Source organism: Myxine glutinosa, chromosome 1 (assembly GCF_964187855.1).
Source record: "Myxine glutinosa chromosome 1, kmMyxGlut1.1, whole genome shotgun sequence".
Classification (NCBI taxonomy): domain Eukaryota; kingdom Metazoa; phylum Chordata; class Myxini; order Myxiniformes; family Myxinidae; genus Myxine; species Myxine glutinosa.
The window spans coordinates 50,752,038-50,774,442 of record NC_136261.1 but is presented as its reverse complement, the minus strand read 5'-3'; positions in this window follow the sequence as shown (position 1 = coordinate 50,774,442).

Genomic DNA, 22,405 nt, shown 5'->3' with positions numbered 1-22,405 from the left:
ATACTGATGTCCAGGCTTAGTTTTAGGTAAATGGCCTAAACAGTCAATAATGACACAGCTGAATGGCTCTTCAAAAGCTGGAATGGGTTTAAAGGTGCGGATGGGACTTTCTGATTAGGTTTTCCCACCAGCTGGCAAGAATGGCAAGATTTGCAGAACTCCGCCACATCACGTCACAATCCTGGCCAGAAAAAATGTACCAATATTCTGTCACAGGTCTTGTTCACTCCAAGGGGCCCGGCCAAAGGTGTCTCGTGCGCCAAACTCAATATCTCCTTCCGGTACGGCTGTGGCACCACAATTTGGTAATGAACTTTCCACTCATCGTTTGCTGGCACCTCCGGTGGTCTCCATTTTCTCATGAGTATTTCCCCTTTCATGAAGTAACCAACAGGTATCTTCATAGCCTCTTCCTCTGTAACGGCTTTACCAATTAAACTCCGGGTCTCCGAATCTCCGTGTTGTTCTGCAACAATTCTCTTTCGGACAAGCACTGTTTGCTCAACCTCGTTCCCAGATATCTCCGACGGACACTCCATTTCCTCTTTGGTTCCAGATGCCACCTTTTCCTTAAGTTCCTTGATGTCACTCCCTTTCCTATTACATCTTTCAGAATTTTCCTCCAATACCTCTAAGGAACCCAAATCCACATCGCCTTCCTTCTCCTTCTCTTCAGAGCGCTTCCTACCCATAGCACGAGTCACTGCACAGGATGGAAAGATACCCGGAATCTCCTGCTCTAACTGTGCGGTGTTATTTTCCATACTGGGCTTTTCAACAAACATTGGATTACCAGAAACTCGACCACCGGCCAAATCATTCCCGATAATAAAAGAGATTCCCTCTACAGGAAGAGTGGCTTGTAAACCTTCCGGCTCCACACAACTAATGTAATACCATTACATCTCCCGTTCCCACAACAAGAAAAGTAATAAAGTAAAACAGCAAACCGGTGTAATACCATTACATGTCTGCACTGTCATGAGATCATTAAAACACCACACCAGTAACCCAGAGCAGTTAACACGCGATAACCAATGTGTATAAACGCAAACATCTGATAAACAAAGTGTTTCATACTGTTACGTGTTCCTCCCCAACCCCCGGTCACGGTGTACGTCCGAGCCCCGAGAGGAGTCACGGCAGAAAAATGTGTTATTCTGTATGTCAAAGATCAATGGTGAAGCCACACCAATTGTTACCAACAAACAAATATTGTATTAAGATCACACAAGAATAACAGTACAACAATAATATTAATCAAAAGTACAATCAATATATATCCGATGATGGTACCATCAGTTTCGTAATATATAACTCCCTGTGCTCCAAGTGAGTGAAACAAGAACATTCCCAATGTCTCTTTCCCGGCTTCAAACCAATGTTGATTCCGGTTTCAAGCCAAAGTCGATCCCGGCGTCAAGCCAAAGTCGATCCGCACCAGCGATCGTCAGAACGATGTCTAATCGAGACCAGAATCCCGTTCGGATGACAGTCACAGTCACGTGGCCAAAGCTGCGCAAAGGCACCCTCAAAGTGACTGGGAAATCCAAAGGCGCCCTCCAGGCGACTTTGAAATCACACCCTCGGGTATGGACGTTTCACGGCTCCAAATCGGCGAACCGCTGATTTACCTTCAAAATCCACGTTACACACACCCACACCAGATTAACGTCTGAATGCGGTGAAAACGGTTGAAGCGAAACAAAGACCTGGCGCGATGCGCAAAGTGCGTGAGTCAAAATGGCCGACGGCCCATTCTCGAGGCGTAACGGCACGATGATGATTCTCCTCAGAATCCACCGCCAAACCTGACACGCAGGTTGATCTGTCACAGCGATAACAACTCTGTCGCAGGAATCCCTTTCCTGGGAAACCCAAAGTTCACTCGTGACTCTTGCTCGCCAACGTTCGCTCCAGACCGCAAAGCAACTATGCTTCTCCTCTGACTCACTCGCTCCGCCTTCTCTTTTTTTGTCCTCTTCTTCGTCGTCTGGTTCCGGTTTCATCTAAAACATTAACTTTTTACCTTTTGAAAATAGCAATATCCATTTCCCTTGAACGACAACAATAATAGCACATGGAATCAAAAATGTTTATAGTGGAGGAAAACCACAACAATGGAAGTGACGAATCCGTAACAATAGATCAAGACGGCATGGCACTTTCACAGCTCGGCCAGACCTTGTATGGACAGTTGTCAGGTTCTGTGACGGAGGCAACTTGTGACTAGAACTGGCAGAACGCTGGGGAGATTAATGAACCATCTCTGCTCTGGTAGCATGAGTGACGTCACAGTCATGATTCACAGGTTCATTACCTCGCAGACCTCGCAGATGGTTCACTGTTCCCACTCACTGTGGCTTCAGAACTCTTGCTTTGGCTCGAAGATTGATGGGGCACCTCAGCACACGCCGGGAGCTCCTGAATGTGAATTTGGTTGCGTCGGAGTGTTTGACCATTTGGTGATACGAGCAAATATGACCATGGCTCTTCACACATGCCGAGAACTGTGGCTGGCTCCAAACAATGGGTGTTATGGTTCTGAACGTGAACTCGCTGTCCAGGGTAAAGGCACGACATTTCGTGTGTCCGAGGATGCCTGTCGTGGTCGAGCTTTTGAAAGTAGCGGCGCCTCTCCAGCTCCTCATGAATGAGGTTATCATCGTCGTGCATGTTGGTGATTCTGGTTGGTACCAGCGATTTGATTTTTCTGCCCATTAACAGTTGAGCAGGACTTGCCAAGCTGGAGCTCACCGATGTGGACCACCAAGCTTGCAGTGCCAGATGAAAATCGTTTCCCGCACTTTTTGATTTGCGGAGGATAGATTTCACTGTCTCGATTTGGCGCTCAATTAATCCATTAGATTTTGGGTATGTTGGGGATGAAGTGACGTGGTCAAAATTCCATTTCCCAGCAAATGAACGAAATTCTGCGCTGGAGAAATGAGGACCATTATCACTCATAAACCTATCAGGAATTCCGAACTCAGAAAAAATCTGTCCCAAGGTCGCAATAATCGTGCGACTGGGAGCAGACTCGGGCAGTTTGCAAACATTAGGAAATTTGGAATAATAATCTGCGATGACAAGCCACTGAGCTGCATCAAAATAGAACAGGTCACATCCGACTTTGCTCCATGGTCTGAGCGGAATGTCATGTTGCTGTAGTGGTTCAGGTAGCTGAGATTTCTGGTGTAATTGGCAGGTAGGACAGCATACCACGAGCCGATCAATGTCATTTTTAATGTTATACCAGTACACAGTGTCCTTCGCCAGCAGTTCAGTTTTCTCATGTCCAAAATGGCCTGAGTGGAGTTTCTGGAGAATGTCGTTTCTTACACTCTTAGGTATAACAACTCTCTCTCCTTTAAGAATTACGCCATTTTCAATTGACAGCTCATCCCGAAACCTCCAGTATGTCCTAAGAGCCTCTGGGAGGTCCTTCAAGTGGTCTGGCCATCCACTGATGATAAAGTCTCTAAGCTGACTCAGGTTAGAATCACAAAGTGTTTCCTGTTGTAGCTGAGAAAAGTTCTCAGAAGGGAAACGGACCAAGTCAACACGCAGGTCCAAATCAATTGTCATTATATTGAGTGGACTAGGAAGGCGGGATCGGCCATCGGCAAGATGATTGTCTGCCACAGGACAGTACTCAGTTGTAAAGTTATACCCTTGGAGTCTGACAAGCATTCGTTGCATTCTTGGTGGGGCAGCAATCAATGGCTTGTTAATGATCATCAACAACGGTTTATGATCGGTGAGCACAATGAAACTCCAACCATACATTCCTTGTCTACTATAAGTGTTACCGAAGAAGGTAATGCTGGTGTTTTTGATGTAGCATTTGTTTGAATTGAAAACGAGGCCTTCGCATTGTGCTGTTTTCATCAGATCCTCGAGGTGCCGGCCATGCTCCTCCTCAGTGGCACCATAGACAGCGATGTCATCTGCTATGCCAACTGCACCTTTACAATTCTGGAGAATGTGGTCCATTTCCATCTGGAAAATATCCTGGCTTACACACAGTCCAAATGGCAACCGTTGGAAACAATCCAGGCCCAATGGGGTCTGAAATGTAAGAAGTTGTTGGCTATCTTCATCGATTCGTTCAGACCAATACCCTGACTTGGCATCAAGTTTGGAGAAGCATTTCGCTCCTGAAAATTTGTGATTGAGCTCTTCCTTTGTAGGTATTATGTGATACGGGCGAATCAGGGCTCGATTGAGGTGCAAACAAATCCGAATATTGCCATCTTTTTTGGTTACATATGTGGGAGAGCTGACCCACTCCGTTGGTTCCTTAATATGCAGTATGACTCCCTGTAGAACCATCTCATCAAGTCTGATTGAATTTTATCCCTGAGAGCAATAGGAGTTCTGCGTGGTGTATTGACATGTGGTGCGACATTTGGGTCCACAATAAGCTTGTGCATTGTATAAAATTCACCGATGCAGTCAAATTGTTGTGGGTATGCATCCATAAGATCCTTCACACTGTTGTAAACCATTGGTTGGTTGCTGTTCACTGAACAATGCAATCAAATGTGGGTATGTGATTGTGATGCAAATGTAACAACGTGTAGATTCTCACACGATGGAGAGCCCAGAACTGCAGGACCACTGACATCCACGACAAAAAAAACGTGTGCTGGTCCACGGTGATCCCTTGTAACTGCATGCCACGTCTGCAGTGCCAAAACATTTGATGTGCGTTCCATTGTCCGCAGTTAAGACACTCTCTGCTGTCTGAAGAGAGCCAATGTATGGTTCATAATTCGACTTCAGCATTTCAGGAAACATGTGTCGAGAAGTGTGAATGGGCAACCTGTTTCCTTGTGCACCTGTGTCCACCTTCAGCTTAAGACAATGAATACCCGGTCTGTTGCACAGACTAACATGAAGTATTGCGTAAACCTCATTACGTTGACCAGGTGTATCAATTGAATCAAAAGTCAATGAATCAAACTGTGATGCAAGGTCATCGGTGTTGTGCCGACGCCTGTGTTGCTGCTCAATTATACACGTGTCATACACTCCTTCGTGTTGTGCACTGGCATGGTGAACACTGTGCCTGTAAGGAAACCGTGAATAGCTTACGCATGGGTGTTGTCCTGGAACTCGAGGGTCTGGTGTATCTTCTTGGTCTATGCTGTGAAGATCAACATGAGCATGTGATGTCCAGGGGTTCCAGCAAGCATTCCCTTTCAGATTACAGTTGTTGGGTGCAAAGCTTCTCAATGTTTGGTGTCTGTAGGCACTCGATGAGAGGTAGGGTCGTGGTTTTTGAAACTTGGACAAAAAACAGAACTTGGCCCAATGGCCGAGTTTAGCACACAATCTGCATGTGTCGTTGCGAGGACATTGGTTATGTGTTAGAGGGTGTGAGGTACCACAGTTTTTGCACTGACTGAGTCTCCGGCCAATAGCAGAGATGTTTACGTTCTCAGTTGCTTTGTTAGCAAAATCACTCAAAGTATGCAGCTGTTTGATGAATGAGGCCAACGCCTTGTACGTGCGCCCCAGTTTCAAGGCCTCATTAAGAGTAAAGGTCTTAACTCTGACAAGTTCTCCACCCCTGTGTATAGAATTCAAGTACGCCAGTCACCTTAATTGGACACATTTTACTGTCACCACATGATCCATGACATAATTGACAGTGGAGCCACTGGAAACATGATGAGCCTGCCGACTGCCAAACGTCTTGGTCAACCCATGAGAAAGATTTCTCAGTCAGCTCACCAGGCTGATGGCTCCTCCCCACTCACAGTGCTTGGTGAAATCAGTTTTATCATGACCCGTGACGACCGACAGTTTACCTTCAAAGGCCTTGTTGTTGAAAACCTGGATGTTGATGTCCTGGCAGGAACACCTTTCATGGAGCTGAATGACATTTCTGTTCGCCCGGCTAGATGCCACATCATCCTCAATGATGGGTCCATATAACGATACGGTTCACCTGATTTCTCTCCCACTCACCATGCAGTCCGTCGTGCACATTTGTCACGTGCCCCTCCACGAAGTACAACTGTATGGCCCGGCGAGTACATCAAGCTAAACCTTCCTGACAATTTGTCTGATTCTACATTCTCCCTTGAACCTCGCAGTGACTATCGGGCTCATCGTCCTTCAACCGAAATATGGCCTTCCCCAAGTCTCGTATCGAGTGTATCTGGAAAGAACCGCATTGCCAACTTGACCGGTGATCCTTAAATTGTTCATTCACATGAACAGTTTTGTCAAATCCACCCCATCTTCATGTCTTCAAACCTCACCGGTGAGACTTGAACTCCTCCCCCCCTACCCCACCCACGAAGATTCAACCCAAACCAAAAAAGAACTGCCCCAAGCCTTTACTCTGCCAGTGTCACACTCGACCCGGCCAATTCCCTACCCCTCGACATGAGACGTAAATTTCAGAACCTTCTCCAAGAGTATGACAATGTCTTTGACCCCAGGCCCAAAGGGGACAGTGGTGCGTCTGGTCCATTCCAATCGGTAGTTAACATGGGTCCTGCCCCTCCCCCTCGACATAAGGGTCGCCTACCTTTATATTCTCACAGCAACCTTGCAGAACTACAACGCAGGATTGCTAAACTAGAAGATATGGGTGTCTTTGTCAAACCAGACGACACAGGAGTCAACGTCGATTACCTCAACCCGTCTTTCTTGGTGAAAAAGTCATGTGACGGGTTCTGACTAGTCACGGCATTTGCCGAAGTTGGCCGATATAGCAAACCCCAGCCTTCCTTGATGCACAAAGTCGCTTCCACTCTTCGACAAATCAGGAGATGGAAGCACATTATCACGACTGACTTGACCTTTTATCAAATCCCACTATCTAAAGAGTCAATGAAGTACTGCGGTTGTGCGACTCCATTTTGTGGTGTTTGAGTCGACGCACGATCCGCCATGGGTATGCCTGGCTCTGAAACGGCACTAGAAGAACTAACTTGTCATGTCCTTGGTGACATAGTGGAGGAGGGTGTTGTGGCCAAACTCGCCGATGATCTCTATTGTGGTGGAGCAAGTGCAGACCAACTTTTCATCAACTGGAAACAACGCACTTCAAGCCAACCGCTTAAATCTGTCAGCATCAAAGACTGTCATTGGCCCATCTTCCATCACTATCCTAGGGTGGGTGTGGCATCAAGGCTGAAGGATCTCCCGATGTCCCTGCTCTCTCTTCTCTCCCCCATCTTGTCTGCCGCTCCCCTTATTATATGTTTTATGTGTCTGTTTGATTTTATTTGTGTGATAAATGTTAGCTCTTTCACGAGCCTCGATGCTGTACACAAAAAAAAAATACTAATAAAATAAAGGCACTATAACAGCCAGCCCCCGTCCCATCTCCACATTATCCATGTGTGCCCCCCCCCCCCCACCTCTGAAAAGGTCTCTGGCTTTCGATCCTTTTGTTGGCGCTTGCAAAGTCCTCGCTCGCGTTATCTCTGGCTGTTTGAGCTTACTCTCACCATTAGACGATGCTGTGGCTGGCCACCTATCCCAAGAGAAAATCGCTTATTTCTCCAACCTCATTGAAGCATCCACTGCCCAAAAAGCCCTTTCTTCAAACAGAACCATTATCTGTCCACGCCCTGTTCAAGACCAATTGTGGATTATCTCTGATGGATCAGTGAAGAAAAATGGCGTAGGAGCTACGATGTATGTCACTCGCAATGGGACCCAACGACATGTGGGGTTTTTTAGTGCCAAGTTGAGAGGACACCAGGTCACCTGGCTTCCTTGCGAAATTGAAGCATTCTCAATCGCTATGGCTACGAAACACTTTGGGCCATTCAACAATCAAGCCAATCATAAAGCTAGCACACTGACCGATAGTAAGCCATGTGTACAAGCCTTTGAAAAGCTATGCCGGGGAGAGTTTTCGGCGAGTCCCCGCGTTACAACCTTTCTGTCGACGGTCAGCCGGTTCCAGGCCTCAATCCGCCATCTTGCGTGCTCCGCTAATGTACCCTCAGATTTGGCCAGCCGGAATGCCCTCGATTGTTGCAATCCCCATTGCCAAATTTGCAGCACATATCCAAAAGCGTGGGCATCAACTGATCTTGGTCTTGAGTGAGCGCATTACTTCCAACACCCGTGCGTCTCTCATTTATTACGAACGCCATGACACCCTACGTGATGCCCTGTGAGAACTCATCAGTGAACTTCATCCGATGGAGGGGCCACCTGCTGTCATCCGGACTGATCAAGCCTCTGCATTCCAGTCTCAGCTAACTGGCGGTTGGACTCATCAATGCCAAACTTGTTGTAAACCCCAAGAAAAGTGAATTTGCCAAAGATAGGGTTACTTACCTGGGTCATGTTGTTGGTCAGGATCAAGTATCACCACCACATACCAAGACCCAAGCTATTGCAGATTTTCCTGTCCCTGAAGGAACTGCGCTCCACCGCGAGTCGAAAGAATTGACGCGACCAAAGACGGAATTCGTCCGAGTTGCTTTATTGAAACAAAACAGCTCAGGTATTCTCACAAGCCCGTTTTTCGGGCAACAATATATATACACATTTATGTCGGGAAGTTTGCCCGGCAAAAGCTATACCGGGCATGCCCGGGTATCAAGGGCGAGCCTTGGAAAGGCGAGTCTGGACCTGCCCGGACGTGTTTGGCTGCGGCCTGGCAAGTCGAGGCTGGGCGTGCCCAGGCGCTCTGGGCGAGCACTGGAAAGGTGATAGCGGGCATGCCCGGATGCTCTGGGCGAGCCCTGGAAAGGCGAGAGCGGGCATGCCCGGGAAAGACGAGACCGGGCGTGCCCGGGAGGTTCGGGCGTGCCCGGGAACAGTGAGTCCGGGCATGCCCGGGAGAGGCGCGTCTGGCCGTGTTCTGGCCGGTGCAAGGCGATTATGTACATCCAGCGGTAACCGCTACACACGCCCCTCCAGAATCGACCTGCACCGGCAGGGTCAATTTAAGGGGGGTCCGGATGACCCGGCCGAAGCGACCCCTGGAGGGTCGTGGGGAGGGGTCTGACGTGGTGGTGGGTGGTCGAGCGGGGGGAACTGTGGACGGGGGGCGGCCTCGCCGCGGAGGAAGGGCCAACCGTGGTGGTCGGTCGACGTCCATGTGCGCCGGTTTGAGGCGGTCCACAGAAATCCGGTCCGGCCGGCCGCCGAAGTCGACGATGAAAGACTTGTCGCCCCGTCGCAGGACCCGGAAGGGCCCGTCGTACGGCGGCCGGAGTGGCCCCCGGTGCGCGTCATGACGCACAAAGACGTACTCCGCTGTGTGAAGCGCCGGGGGGACGTAGGACTGGGGGCCACCGTGGCGGGACGTCGGCACGGGGGCAAATCGTCGGGCGGCCTCCTGGAGGTCCGAGCGCTGGCGAGCGGCGGACCAGGGACTGGTAGCGTCAGGCACGAATTCGCCCGGGACGCGGAGTGGCTGGCCGTAGACGAGCTTGGCGGCGGACGCCTGGAGGTCTTCCTTGGGGGCCGTGCGAAGGCCCAAAAGGACCCACGGCAGCCGGTCGGCCCAACCGTCGTCCTGAAGGCCGGCCATGAGTGCGGCCTTCATGGAGCGGTGAAACCGCTCGCACAACCCATTGGCTTGGGGGTGGTAGGCCGTGGTGCGGTGCAGCGTGACCCCCAACGAACGGGCGACCGCGCCCCAAAGCTCAGACGTGAACCGTGGGCCGCGGTCGGACGAGATGTCCGCTGGTGCGCCGAAGCGCGCGACCCAGGTGGCGATGAACGCCTGCGCCACGTCGGCGGTGGTGGTGGAGGTGAGGGGCACGGCCTCCGGCCACCTGGTGGTCCTGTCCACCATGGTGAGCAGGTGGGTGAACCCCCGCAAGGGGGGCAGGGGACCCACCAGGTCCACGTGGACGTGGTCGAAACGCCGTTCAGACACGGCGAAAGGTGCCAGCGGGGCCTGGGTGTGGCGGTGGACCTTGGCTCGCTGGCAGGCCGTGCAGGCGTTGGCCCAGTCGCGGATGTTTCGTCGAAGGCCGTGCCAGACGAAACGCGCCGACACCAGCTTCTGAGAAGCTTTCCAGCCCGGGTGAGAAAGGCCGTGGATGGAGGCGAAGATGCGGCGCTGCCAGGAAACGGGCACGATGGGGCGAGGCTGGCCCTGGGAGACGTCGCAGAGCAGGACGGTGCCCGCGAAGGGGATGTCGGCCAGGCGGAGGCCCGTGTCCGCCACGCGGAGTGCCTGCACCGAGGCGTCGGTGGTCTGGTCGGCCGCCATGAGCGTGAAGTCCACGCCGAGGTGGACCGCGTTCGCGCTGGCCCGCGAAAGGCAGTCGGCCACGGCGTTGTCTTTGCCGGCGACGTGCTGGATGTCCGTGGTGAACTCCGACACGGCGGAGAGGTGGCGCTGCTGGCGGGCCGACCACGGCTCCGTGACCTTAGCCATTGCGTAGACCAACGGCTTGTGGTCGACGAAAGCCGTGAACGGGCGGCCCTCCAGGAGGTGTCGGAAATGGCGAACGGCCAGGAATAGCCCGAGCAGCTCGCGGTCAAACATGCTGTAGTTTAACTCGTTCGGCCGGAGTTGCCGGCTGAAAAAAGCGAGTGGCTGCCAAACCCCGTCCACCCATTGCTCATGGACGGCGCCCACCGCGTAGTTGGAGGCGTCCGTAGTGAGGGCGATGGGCGCGTTGAGCACCGGGTGAGCCAGCAGCGTTGCGTCGGCGAGGGCCCGTTTGGCACTGGTGAAAGCCGCGTCCATGGCCGCGGACCAAACAATGTCATGCTTGGCCGGCTTGCCCCGGAGGGCCTCGTAAAGGGGCCGCATGAGCTGAGCAGCGCGGGGCACGAATCAGTGATAAAAATTCACCATGCCGAGGAACTCTTGGAGGGCCTTGATGGAACGGGGACGCGGGAACATGGTGATGGCCTCGACCTTGGTCGGCAGCGGCACGGCCCCGGTCTTGGTGATGCGGTGGCCCAAAAAATCAACGGTCGTCGCGCCGAAGTGGCATTTGACCGGGTTGACAATTAAGCCGTGCTCGTTGAGGCGACCGAACAGTGTTCGGAGGTGGAGGAGGTGCTCGGCGCGGGACGTGCTGGCGACGAGGATGTCGTCCAGATAGACGAAAAGAAACGGCAGGTCGCGCAGCACGCCGTCCATCAAGCGCTGGAATGCCTGGGCCGCGTTCTTGAGGCCAAACGGCATCCGCAAAAATTCAAACAGGCCGAACGGCTTGATGACGGCCGTCTTCGGGACGTCGGCCGCCCGGACAGGTACCTGGTGGTAGCCCCGTATCAGGTCAATTTTCGAAAAGATGACCCGTCCCGCCAAACGGGCGGAAAAGTCCTGAATATGCGGGATCGGGTACCTGTCGGGGGTGGTAGCGTCATTGAGACGGCGGTAGTCGCCACACGGGCGCCATCCACCCCCCGGCTTTGGCACGATGTGCAGTGGCGAGGCCCACGCGCTATCGGAGCGCCGCACGATGCCGAGGTGCTCCAACGCGTCGAATTCGGCCTTTGCCACGGCGAGCTTGGCTGGGTCGAGGCGGCGGGCCCTGGCGTAGACCGGCGGGCCCGTAGTGGGTATGTGGTGCTCGATCCCGTGCCGCACCGCGACGGCCGAAAACGTCGGCCGCGTGAGGGCCGGGAATTCCACGAGCAGGCGAGCGAACTCGTTCGTTGCCGGGAGGGCTCACGCCAGTTCGGTCGGCGCGGAGCTGCTCATTGTGCACGCCAGGGAGCTGAAGGTCTCGGCGTGGACAAGGCGACGTCGTTTGACGTCGACCAGCAGCCCGTGCGCGCAGAGGAAGTCGGCGCCCAGCAAAGCCACGGGGACGCTGGCGGTAACAAAAGTCCATTGAAAGCACTGGCTCCCGAAGCAGAGGGTGACGACGCGTGGGCCGAAAGTGCGTATGGCCGAGCCATTAGCAGCGACCAAAGAGGGGCCGCAAACTGCGTCCAGCCTGTCCTGCTCGGAGGCAGGTATGACGCTCAGTTGGGCGCCGGTGTCGCACAGGAAACGCCGTCCAGACGCTTTGTCCCGAATAAACAGCAAGTTGCCCGAGTGGCCGGCGCTCATGGCTGGGAATGAACGCCGGCCCGGCCGTTTCCCGACCTGCTGAAAGTGCACAGGGGCCGGCACGTCCGAGCCTTGTGTTACTAGAGTAGCTCATGGTGGTTGAGTATGCACTTTATTGTACAGACCTAAACTCTTCAGGAATCCACTAATTGAAGGTCCAGGAACAATATTTGGTTGGTAACACATTTGCCACTGACGGCGAAATAGCTGAAATGGCCACACCCCTTTTTGGGCCACGCCCCCTTTTTTGCCGTGACTGTATCTACAGAACCGTTGGACCTAGGAGGTTGCCCGACCACTCAAAATTTGCGCAATGGCCACATTATGGGGGGTCAGTAATACATTTACATATCCAAAAGTCAATGGTTTTTAAGATAATTGCCAAAAACCGATTTCAACATGTTACGAACTACAATATTATTCGTAATTGTTCCTGTTCCTGTTCCTATTGTTCAATTACTTGATTCCTGAAGAGTCTAGACTAGACTAGAGTCTAGACTAGAGTCAAGACTAGAGTCTAGACTAGAGTCTAGACTAGAATTTAGTCTAGAGTCTAGACTAGAGTCTAGACATGGCTAGAAATTCCGGTCATGGGTGTTTTGTCGTTGAGCCTGCATGCAGGCAGCGGTATCCCATAAAACAACATGGCGTCGCACCGAGAAGCAAGTAGAGGCCGAAGAGGCCTAGATTACAGGCAATTTAACTCTTTCTCCTCTGTTCTTAGGTGAAGGTGTTTAGGTGAAGTGTTAAAGTGTTCTCTGATGGCAAGTAATTCTACTTTCGATCCCTGCTTGTTGTGACTAAAACATGGTAAGTTTTTAAATAATAGTTGCATTTATTATACTAGGGCATGCCCGTACGTGGGTGCCCGTTCGGAAAAACATTCCAAACCGCGTGGCAGTAACGACCACAGAACCCCCCCCCCCCCCCTCTATTTACATGAAATGGTTTGGTCCATTCGCAAAGCCAAAGCGAACGACCACAGAACCCCCCCCCCCCCCCCCTCTATTTACATGAATGGTTTGGTCCATTCGCAAAGCCAAAGCGAACGGCGAACGGCTAAATCGCCATAGCTCGGTAACTACTTCTCCGATTAATATGAAACCTTGAAAAGGCACATCCTCAGGTCCCCAGCAATATACGTGCCCGTACGTGGCGTACCCGTAACCGTACCGTACCCGGTACCGTACCCGTACCCGTGACGTGCCCGTAATGAATATGTACAAAATATAAATATGTATGTACTACAATCGATCGTACCTTACAACAATCAACACAGATTGCAACGTCAAATAAATGAATACGCTCTCAAATGTGCCGTCCGAGGCAGCGTCTGCTCGCCACGTTCAGCGTCACTATGACTATCCGTAAGTCCGGAAGTGACGTCCTCATTTGACTGTCCGGAAGGTCGCAAATCGCAGTTACGATGAATCGCAAATTAGTTTTAATTAGTTTTAAAACATAGTTTAACGGCAACATAGTTTTCCAACGTGAAATAAATGAATACGCTCTCAAATGTGCCGTCCGAGGCAGAGTCTGTTCGCCACGTTCGGCACACGTGATAGCTCGCTGCTCTCTGATTGGTTGAATCGTTTTTTGGACATAGCTCGGTAACTACTTGTCCGATTAATATGAAACCTTGAAAAGGCACATCCTCGGGTCCCCAGCAATATACCTGGCAAGTTTAAAGTATATCGGACCGGTAGTTGTCGAGAAACAGCGGTCACAGACAAACATACATACATACATACATACATACATACAAACATACAAACATACAAACATACAAACATACACACAGAGATTACTGGAATTATAGATAGATGCACATTAAATCAATCTGAAACAATATTTGTTCCATATCATTAATTAATCAAAAATATTTTGTACAGGAAACTTCAGTGTTATCAAGCCCAGCAGACGAAGCAGTTTACGATGGGACTGTATGCGTTATATGCAACACTGCATCAGGGAAAACGTTAACAGGTAAATTTTACCATAATCTCCAGTTTGGATTCAGTTTACAAGTTTTATTTGAATTGTATGTATATACATGAAGTGCTACAAGATCAGCAGTTGGCCATATAGATTTTACTCATGCTGAAACTTTTTTCAGGAACTGATGATGGTCGTGCCAAAATCCGGATGGCAGCACAACAATTGGATGATTCTTTCGTCATCTCAAGAATAAACATGTGCAGCAACACATTCAAGTACCATCAAAAGCCAAAAGCCTGTTATTCCACTTACATTCTGAAGTCGAAGAGATCAGTAAAAACCAATAGGAGGTTGAAGAGGGAGAAAGCAGTGACAGATATAAGGCCCCCAAAAGACGAAAGAGTTCCGGTAGCAAAGACGTAGAAAGGAAGTGTGTAATCTGTGACAGAGCAAGAGAGAGTAGTGGTAATAGGAACCGGGTGTTGTATCGCATATCGGAGTCCAACCGAGCAGCATTGTTCGTAGATGCTTTAAACTTTTATAAGGATGAAGTTAAGACCAGATGTGCTTTTCTGGATACAGCTGGTGATGTGTTTGCTGCAGATATCTTCTATCATGCGAACTGCTTCCTACAGTACGTGCTAAAGTATAAAAGACAAGTTGATGCATTGTTTGAAAATATCGAGCGATCAAACCAGGCAGCCACAATTGACTTAAACTGCAAACGTGTGTTTGATAGTCTCGATTTCAAAAGTAGCAGCTACAGTGTTTCCCACATTCGTAATCTCGTCAATGCTAACTTGGAGACAGATCAGCAAATAGATAACAGACGGACCAAGGTTCTTCTGATCAAGTGCTTCTGTGACACAATCTGCTTCACTTATCCTGATGACAAAAAGAAATCACAAATGGTTTTTTCTAGCTCTCTCCTGCAGGGTAACTTCATAGAGACATTGCGATCATCTGATAAGTCAGGCCCACAGAAGTGTGCACTGGAGCTACTCCATGAATGCAAGAATTACGAGTTTGGTCTGGATGCAACGTACTGCACAAGTCAGGATGTTAAACTTTCAATGGACCGCTACAGAGTACACCGCCCCCAACACTGGATGCAGTTCATGAAGTACATGTTCCCAAACACCAGCAACACCAACACAGATGAATGGCTCCTGAAGTTTGACACACTGTTTCAGTATATGCATTATTGGTTAAGTTCTGGAAGTAAAACTCCATTTCATTGTAGCTTGACACAAACTGTCCACAACCTGTCAAGATCAAGACAGCTGATTGACATCATGAATAGGTTGAACTTAGCCATCAGCTATGATTCAATGAAGAGGATCAATGCTTCGGCTGCCCAAAAGATGGTGGAGGATACCCTACCCAACAGATGTCCTGTATCGTCAATGATCTCTGAATGGCATGTTGTCCAAGGCGCAATGGACAATTTTGACCATACAGAGAACACAGTTTCAGGAAAAGATGGCAGCCATGACACTGTTCTAGTCATATTTCAGAACCAACCGAGAGATAGCGATTCTGAGGACATTCAGACGACAAGCTGCTCAACACCACTAGGAAAGAGAAAGTTTGCTGGTGTGCTGCCATGTCAGGTCATTGAGAAGTCACACCTTGTCAAAGGCACTGGTGATATACCGGAGACATTTTCAACTACACCATACAAGGATAATCGAAAGCACAGTGTTGATGATGATTATTTCCTTTGGTGCATGGCAAGACAGAAGTACACCGATCGTGAGGAGGGCTCTTTTCCTAGCTTCACAGCAACAATGAGTGCACTCCAGGATCCACTTAAGTTTGATGTTACAAAGACGTCATTTGTACCCATCCTTCCATATGTCGCAACCGAAATGGACACAATATTTACATCCATGATAAACTTTCAGGATGTCTTGAAGCAGAAGAATGCCGTGTCAGGGGCATTGTGGTCTGATGAAGGGGTGTATGCAATCGCCAAGGAAATCCAGCTGTTGAAGCCAGATCAGTTTGGTAACATATTCCTTGGAATGGGACCTTTTCACATGGAGAAGATTGTCATCGCTTGCCTTGGGAAGTTTTTAGGCTGTATCGGTATTGATCTGGCTTTGATTGAGACTGAAGCCTTTGGCAAGCTCGTTGTAGAGAATAGTGTCATGACTGGAGGTCACTATTGCAAAGGCAAGGAGGGAATGAGTCTTGTATCAGAGGTGATGACAGTTCTTATGTTTGAGAAGTTTCAACCTGACCAGGACAGTACTAGTTGTGAATTAGACCAGCAAATAGAGACCATGGAAACTAAGATGCAGCAGGCTTTAGATAGTGACCATACAGAGTTCAGAGAGATTTGGGAAGAAAGCAAGATCTTACATGCAGACTTGAAGAAGTATTTCACCGAATGGAAAGAAACGGCCTGTAATGAGAATGTGAGGTACTGGAGCTTGTTTCTGGATGAGCTGTATCCTATCCTGAGAGATCTTACACACTCTATTCGGCAAGGCGATTGGCATCTTTTCGTTTCAGCTGTGCGGAGGTGCATGCCTTTGTTCTTCGGGTTTGGCCGGACAAACTATAGCAGATGGGGTACGCTGTTCCTTGAAGATTGCCTGGACCTACAAAGGAAGTTCCCGGGTATCTACAGATGCTTTACAGATGGTGGATGGGTGATGTACCACACTACCCGACAAGGCAGTGCAGTAGGATTTGACATGGCACTCGAGAAGTGTTACAATAAACCCGCCAAGGTTGCTGGAGGTATCATTGGGATGACCAGACAGAAAGAAGCAGTAGCCTTATGGAATCTCCTAAAGCATGAGAAAGATCTTCATGTGGCACAGCTGCTGGAATGGTGCAACTTGGGAGACAAAGATGACAGTGAGCTGAGCCTACACCATGAGTTCAATCCAAGTTCTACGAAGATTGGCCATGTTCGTGCAAAGGCCCTTCTGGATTACATAAAATCCATCAACAATCCGTTCGACGCTGGAATCAGACTTCAGAACATCTCTACTGGAGCTGACATTCCCCAGGAGGTTGTCGACGGATTACTTGAATGCCTGGAAATTGGTGAGAAGAGTTATGAAGAGTTTGTTGAGACCAGATTTCAGGATAAGGAGAAGCACCTACATGATACAATCCCTACCAACCGCAAGACTGTTTTCGTGAAACGTACTTCTACTCCGTTCACAGCGAAGAAATCGATGGCGAAAAAGGATGCAGCGGAAACGGTTAGGTACATTGACTATGCTAGAGAAAGAGGGTACAGCACGCTAGAACTCCTGAAGTATGAATTGACCAGCACATCCCAGTTCCTCACCACTGAATGTAAAGATGGCATCAAATTGAAGAAGCCCGATAAAGCCTCCTTAGCCAGGGAACTTGTCAGTCGCCTTCCACAGGAGACGAGGAATGTAAAGAGTGACGCTCAGATGACAATAGTGGACTTCATGGCACTTGTGCGTAAACTACCGATGAAAAAGATGGGCCTTCACACATTCGGGGAATTGGCTGAGAGTCTTTCCAACAGGATTCTTGCTACAGGCTCCGTGTCCACAAGAATAGACATTATTTTTGATGTTTATCAAAAATCATCAATCAAGCAAATGGAACGGGCACAGCGAAGTTCCTCAGAACAAATCACAATCACCATTCGGTCTGACAATCAGAAACTCCCTGTCGATCTTGATATGTTCTGGAGCTCAATGTTGAACAAAGTTCGGTTGCAGGAGTATGTCTTCAAGTGGATGCTGCAGAATGTCGAGTCGGACAAGGAAATATTCTTTGGAGGAGTATATGGGGGTGAATGCAGGAAACTGTTAGCTGGCACTGAAACACAGATCGCAGAGCTCTCAAGCAACCAAGAAGAAGCCGACGACAGAATCATGTTCCATATTAATGATGGTGTTGTGAAACACGGGGTTCAATCAGTCTTGGTCGACTCGCCTGACACAGATGTCTTTGTCAACCTCATCTTCCACTTCAACACAACCTGGCAACTACAAAAGCTGTACGTGAAGCTTGGTAACCGGAAAACAAAGAAAACTGTACCAGTCCACATGTTGGTTGATCAACTGGACAACGGTTTGGTGTCGTGTCTCCCAGCCATTCATGCTCTCAGCGGTTGCGACAGTACCAGCAAGGTGGGTCCAAAGCTGTCTGGCCTGAAAGCATCCATCGATCTCTCCCTACTGGAAGGGTTTGGTGTAGAAGAACTGTCACCACAGATAACAAGCAATGCTGAAAAGTTCCTTGTGTCTGGATTAAAGAAGACCGACTGTTCCACTTTCGATGAATATCGATGGGAGCAGTACCACAACTCCAAGAAAGAACTGGACTTCAACCAGCTTGTGTGCTGTTCATCAACGCTACGAGAACACATAAAGCGAGCATTTCTTCAGTGTAAGATGTGGTTGCAAGCCCCAACTCCTGCCGTCACCAAACCAGATCCACTCCAGTATGGGTATGAAGCAACGGACGTTGGCATAACACCAGTGATACTGCCAGTATCGTGCAGGCCCGATGACCTGCCTCCTCCATGCAAATGCCCAAGAGCATGTATGAGTACCAAAACGTGCACTTGCAGAGACAGGAACATTAAATGTGTCACGTTTTGTGGCTGTAGTAAAGGCGAAAAGTGTAGAAATCCAAATAAGTAAATTCCAAAATAGGATGATGCAAAAGGTATAAGTGTCATATAATGTTGTGGCCTTGGTGGTATCATACAATTGTAGTTCGTAACATGTTGAAATCGGTTTTTGGCAATTATCTTAAAAACCATTGACTTTTGGATATGAAAATGTATTACTGACCCCCCATAATGTGGCCATTGCGCAAATTTTGAGTGGTCGGGCAACCTCCTAGGTCCAACGGTTCTGTAGATACAGTCACGGCAAAAAAGGGGGCGTGGCCCAAAAAGGGGTATGGCCATTTCAGCTATTTCGCCGTCAGTGGCAAATGTGTTACCAACCAAATATTGTTCCTGGACCTTCAATTAGTGGATTCCTGAAGAGTTTAGGTCTGTACAATAAAGTGCATACTCAACCACCATGAGCTACTAGAGTATGTCCGAACCTGGCGTGGTAATAACACCATGCCCGGTCAGGTGGAGGCCCCGGCCGTCGTGTCGGAAGCGGGCGGTGCGGCGTGGCGGCCGCCAGTTGCACCGGCAGTTCGGCCTCCAACCGCGCAGGGCGCTCGGGCGTCGTGGGCGTCGCCTCGGACGGCGGCGGGCTCCAGGTAACCGCGCCGATGTGCTGGCCCGCCGAGGAGATCTTATCGGCTTCCCTGGCGAGGGCGCGGGAATCCGTGATCAACGTGCCAGCCAGGGCGAGGCGTACCGGGTTAGGCAGCTGACGGAGGAACAGCTCTTGGAACAGGAATGCCGGAGAGTGCTCGCCGAGCAACGAGAGCATATAGTCCATGCGCTCGGACGGGCGCGTGTCGCCGAGCTCGGGCAGGTCAAGCAGGCGCCGTGCGCGTGCTGCCGGTGAGAGGGCGAAAGCGCCGAGGAGGAGCGTCTTCAGCGCGTCGTATTTGTCAGCAGCCGGCGGGTGCTGGAGGAGGCTCAAGGCGCGGGCTGCGGTGGCGGAACCGAGCCCCGCCACAACATGGTGGAAGCGGGTGTCGTCCGCGGTGATGCCTCGCAGGGCGAACTGGGAGTCCGCCTGGGCGAACCAAACAGCCGCGTGAGCCTCCCAGAAGGTAGGCAGTTTAAGCGTCACTGCCGTATCCATGTCGGTAGGTCACCAATGAAGGAACTGCGCTCCAACGCGAGTCGAAAGAATTGACGCGACCAAAGACGGAATTCGTCCGATTTGCTTTATTGAAACAAAACAGCTCAGGTATTCTGACAAGCCCGTTTTTCGGGCAACAATATATATACACATTTATGTCGGGAAGTTTGCCCGGCAAAAGCTATACCGGGCATGCCCGGGTGTCAAGGGCGAGCCTTGGAAAGGCGAGTCTGGACCTGCCCGGGCGTGTTTGGCTGCGGCCTGGCAAGTCGAGGCTGGGCGTGCCCGGGCGCTCTGGGCGAGCACTGGAAAGGTGATAGCGGGCATGCCCGGACGCTCTGGGCGAGCCCTGGAAAGGCGATAGCGGGCATGCCCGGACGCTCTGGGCGAGCCCTGGAAAGGCGATAGCGGGCATGCCCGGACGCTCTGGGCGAGCCCTGGAAAGGCGATAGCGGGCATGCCCGGACGCTCTGGGCGAGCCCTGGAAAGGCGAGAGCGGGCATGCCCGGGAAAGACGAGACCGGGCGTGCCCGGGAGGTTCGGGCGTGCCCGGGAACAGTGAGTCCGGGCATGCCCGGGAGAGGCGCGTCTGGCCGTGTTCTGGCCGGTGCAAGGCGATTATGTACATCCAGCGGTAACCGCTACATCCCCACCAATAAGTGAGACTTGCTTCGGGACCTCGGTTTGTCCGGGTTCTAAAGGAAATTCTGTGCAAATTGCAGTACACTTGTTGTACCCCTCGGTCAGGACCAATTTGTTGAGGAAAAATGAACAATTGTGTGGTCTGAATCCTGCGAAAATACTTTTGATAAATTGAAAGCTATTCTGGCCAATGTAATGAGCCAGTGTTGCCCTCTCCCTATTTTCCCTGTGCAGTTACTTCCTCCGCGGCAGATTGTGCACTCACGAGTTTGTCTGTCATGAAAACACCAAACTTTCGTTAAAATTGTGAATTGATTTGTTATTAAAGATATTTTCTGTCTCAAGCGGCGAAGGAATCGTTTGATGACGTGTTGGAAAATCCTGTTTCTCGCGGGGTATCGATTAAGGGTGTACACTGGTATTGTTCAGCTTGACTGATAATTTCTCCACTTGATCATCCCATCCGATTAAATAAAGTTTGTCACTTTTCCAAGGCGAATGGAATTCAAATTAATGTCGAAAATGTCGTACATCTGTAAAATCAACGCCATTATAATTTCTTGTCATTTAACTGTAGTGAAAAAGTATTTCTTTAATTTCTTGAACCAGGATGTGTGTGTGCACTTGCAGTGACGGAAAAAAACGCACCAAGTCCCCATAGCCATAAGTCACAACGTTACACTGCGGCGCACCAGCCTGTGTCGCTCCAGCCCTGTGGCTCTCCAGCCCTGTGTCGCTTCAGCCCTGTGTCGCACCAGCCCTGTGTTGCACCAACCCTGTGTCGCTCCAGCCCTGTGTCGCTCCAGCCCTGTGTCTCTCCAGCCCTGTGTCGCTTCAGCCTTGTGTCGCACCAGCCCTGTGTCGCTCCAACCCTGTGTCGCTGCAGCCCTGTGTCGCTCCAGCCCTGTGTCGCTCCAGCCCTGTGTCGCACCAGCCCTGTGTCGCTTAGCCTTGTGTCGCACCAGCCCTGTGTCGCTTAGCCTTGTGTCGCACCAGCCCTGTGTCGCTCCAACCCTGTGTCGCTCCAACCCTGTGTCGCTCCAACCCTGTGTCGCACCAGCCCTGTGTTGCACCAACCCTGTGTCGCTCCAGCCTTGTGTCGCACCAGCCCTGTGTCGCTCCAGCCCTGTGTCGCTCCAGCCTTGTGTCGCACCAGCCCTGTGTCGCTCCAGGCCTGTGTCGCTCCAGCCCTGTGTCGCTCCAGCCCTGTGTCGCACCAGCACTGTGTCGCTCCAACCCTGTGTCGCTCCAACCCTGTGTCGCTCCAGCCCTGTGTCGCTCCAGCCCTGTGTCGCTCCAGCCCTGTGTCGCACCAGCCCTGTGTCGCTCCAGCCCTGTGTCGCTCCAGCCTTGTGTCGCACCAGCCCTGTGTCGCACCAACCCTGTGTCGCACCAACCCTGTGTCGCTTAGCCTTGTGTCGCAGCAGCCCTGTGTCGCTCCAAACCTGTGTCGCTCCAACCCTGTGTCGCACCAGCCCTGTGTCGCACCAACCCTGTCACTCCAGCCTTGTGTCGCACCAGCCCTGTGTCGCCCCAGCCCTGTGTCGCCCCAGCCCTGTGTCGCCCCAGCCTTGTGTCGCACCAGCCCTGTGTCGCTCCAGTCCTGTGTCACTCCAGCCCTGTGTCGCTCCAGCCCTGTGTCGCTCCAGCCTTGTGTTGCACCAGCACTGTGTCGCTCCAACCCTGTGTCGCTCCAGCCCTGTGTCGCTCCAGCCCTGTGTCGCACCAGCCCTGTGTCGCTCCAGCCCTGTGTCGCTCCAGCCCTGTGTCGCTCCAGCCCTGTGTCGCACCAGCCCTGTGTCGCACCAACCCTGTGTCGCTCCAGCCCTGTGTCGCTCCAGCCCTGTGTCGCTCCAGCACTGTGTCGCTCCAGCCTTGTGTCGCACCAGCCCTGTGTCGCTCCAACCCTGTGTCGCACCAGCCCTGTGTCGCACCAACCCTGTGTCGCACCAGCCTTGTGTCGCACCAGCCCTGTGTCGCTCCAGCCTTGTGTCGCACCAGCCCTGTGTCGCTCCAACCCTGTGTCGCACCAGCCCTGTGTCGCTCCAGCACTGTGTCGCTCCAGCCTTGTGTCGCA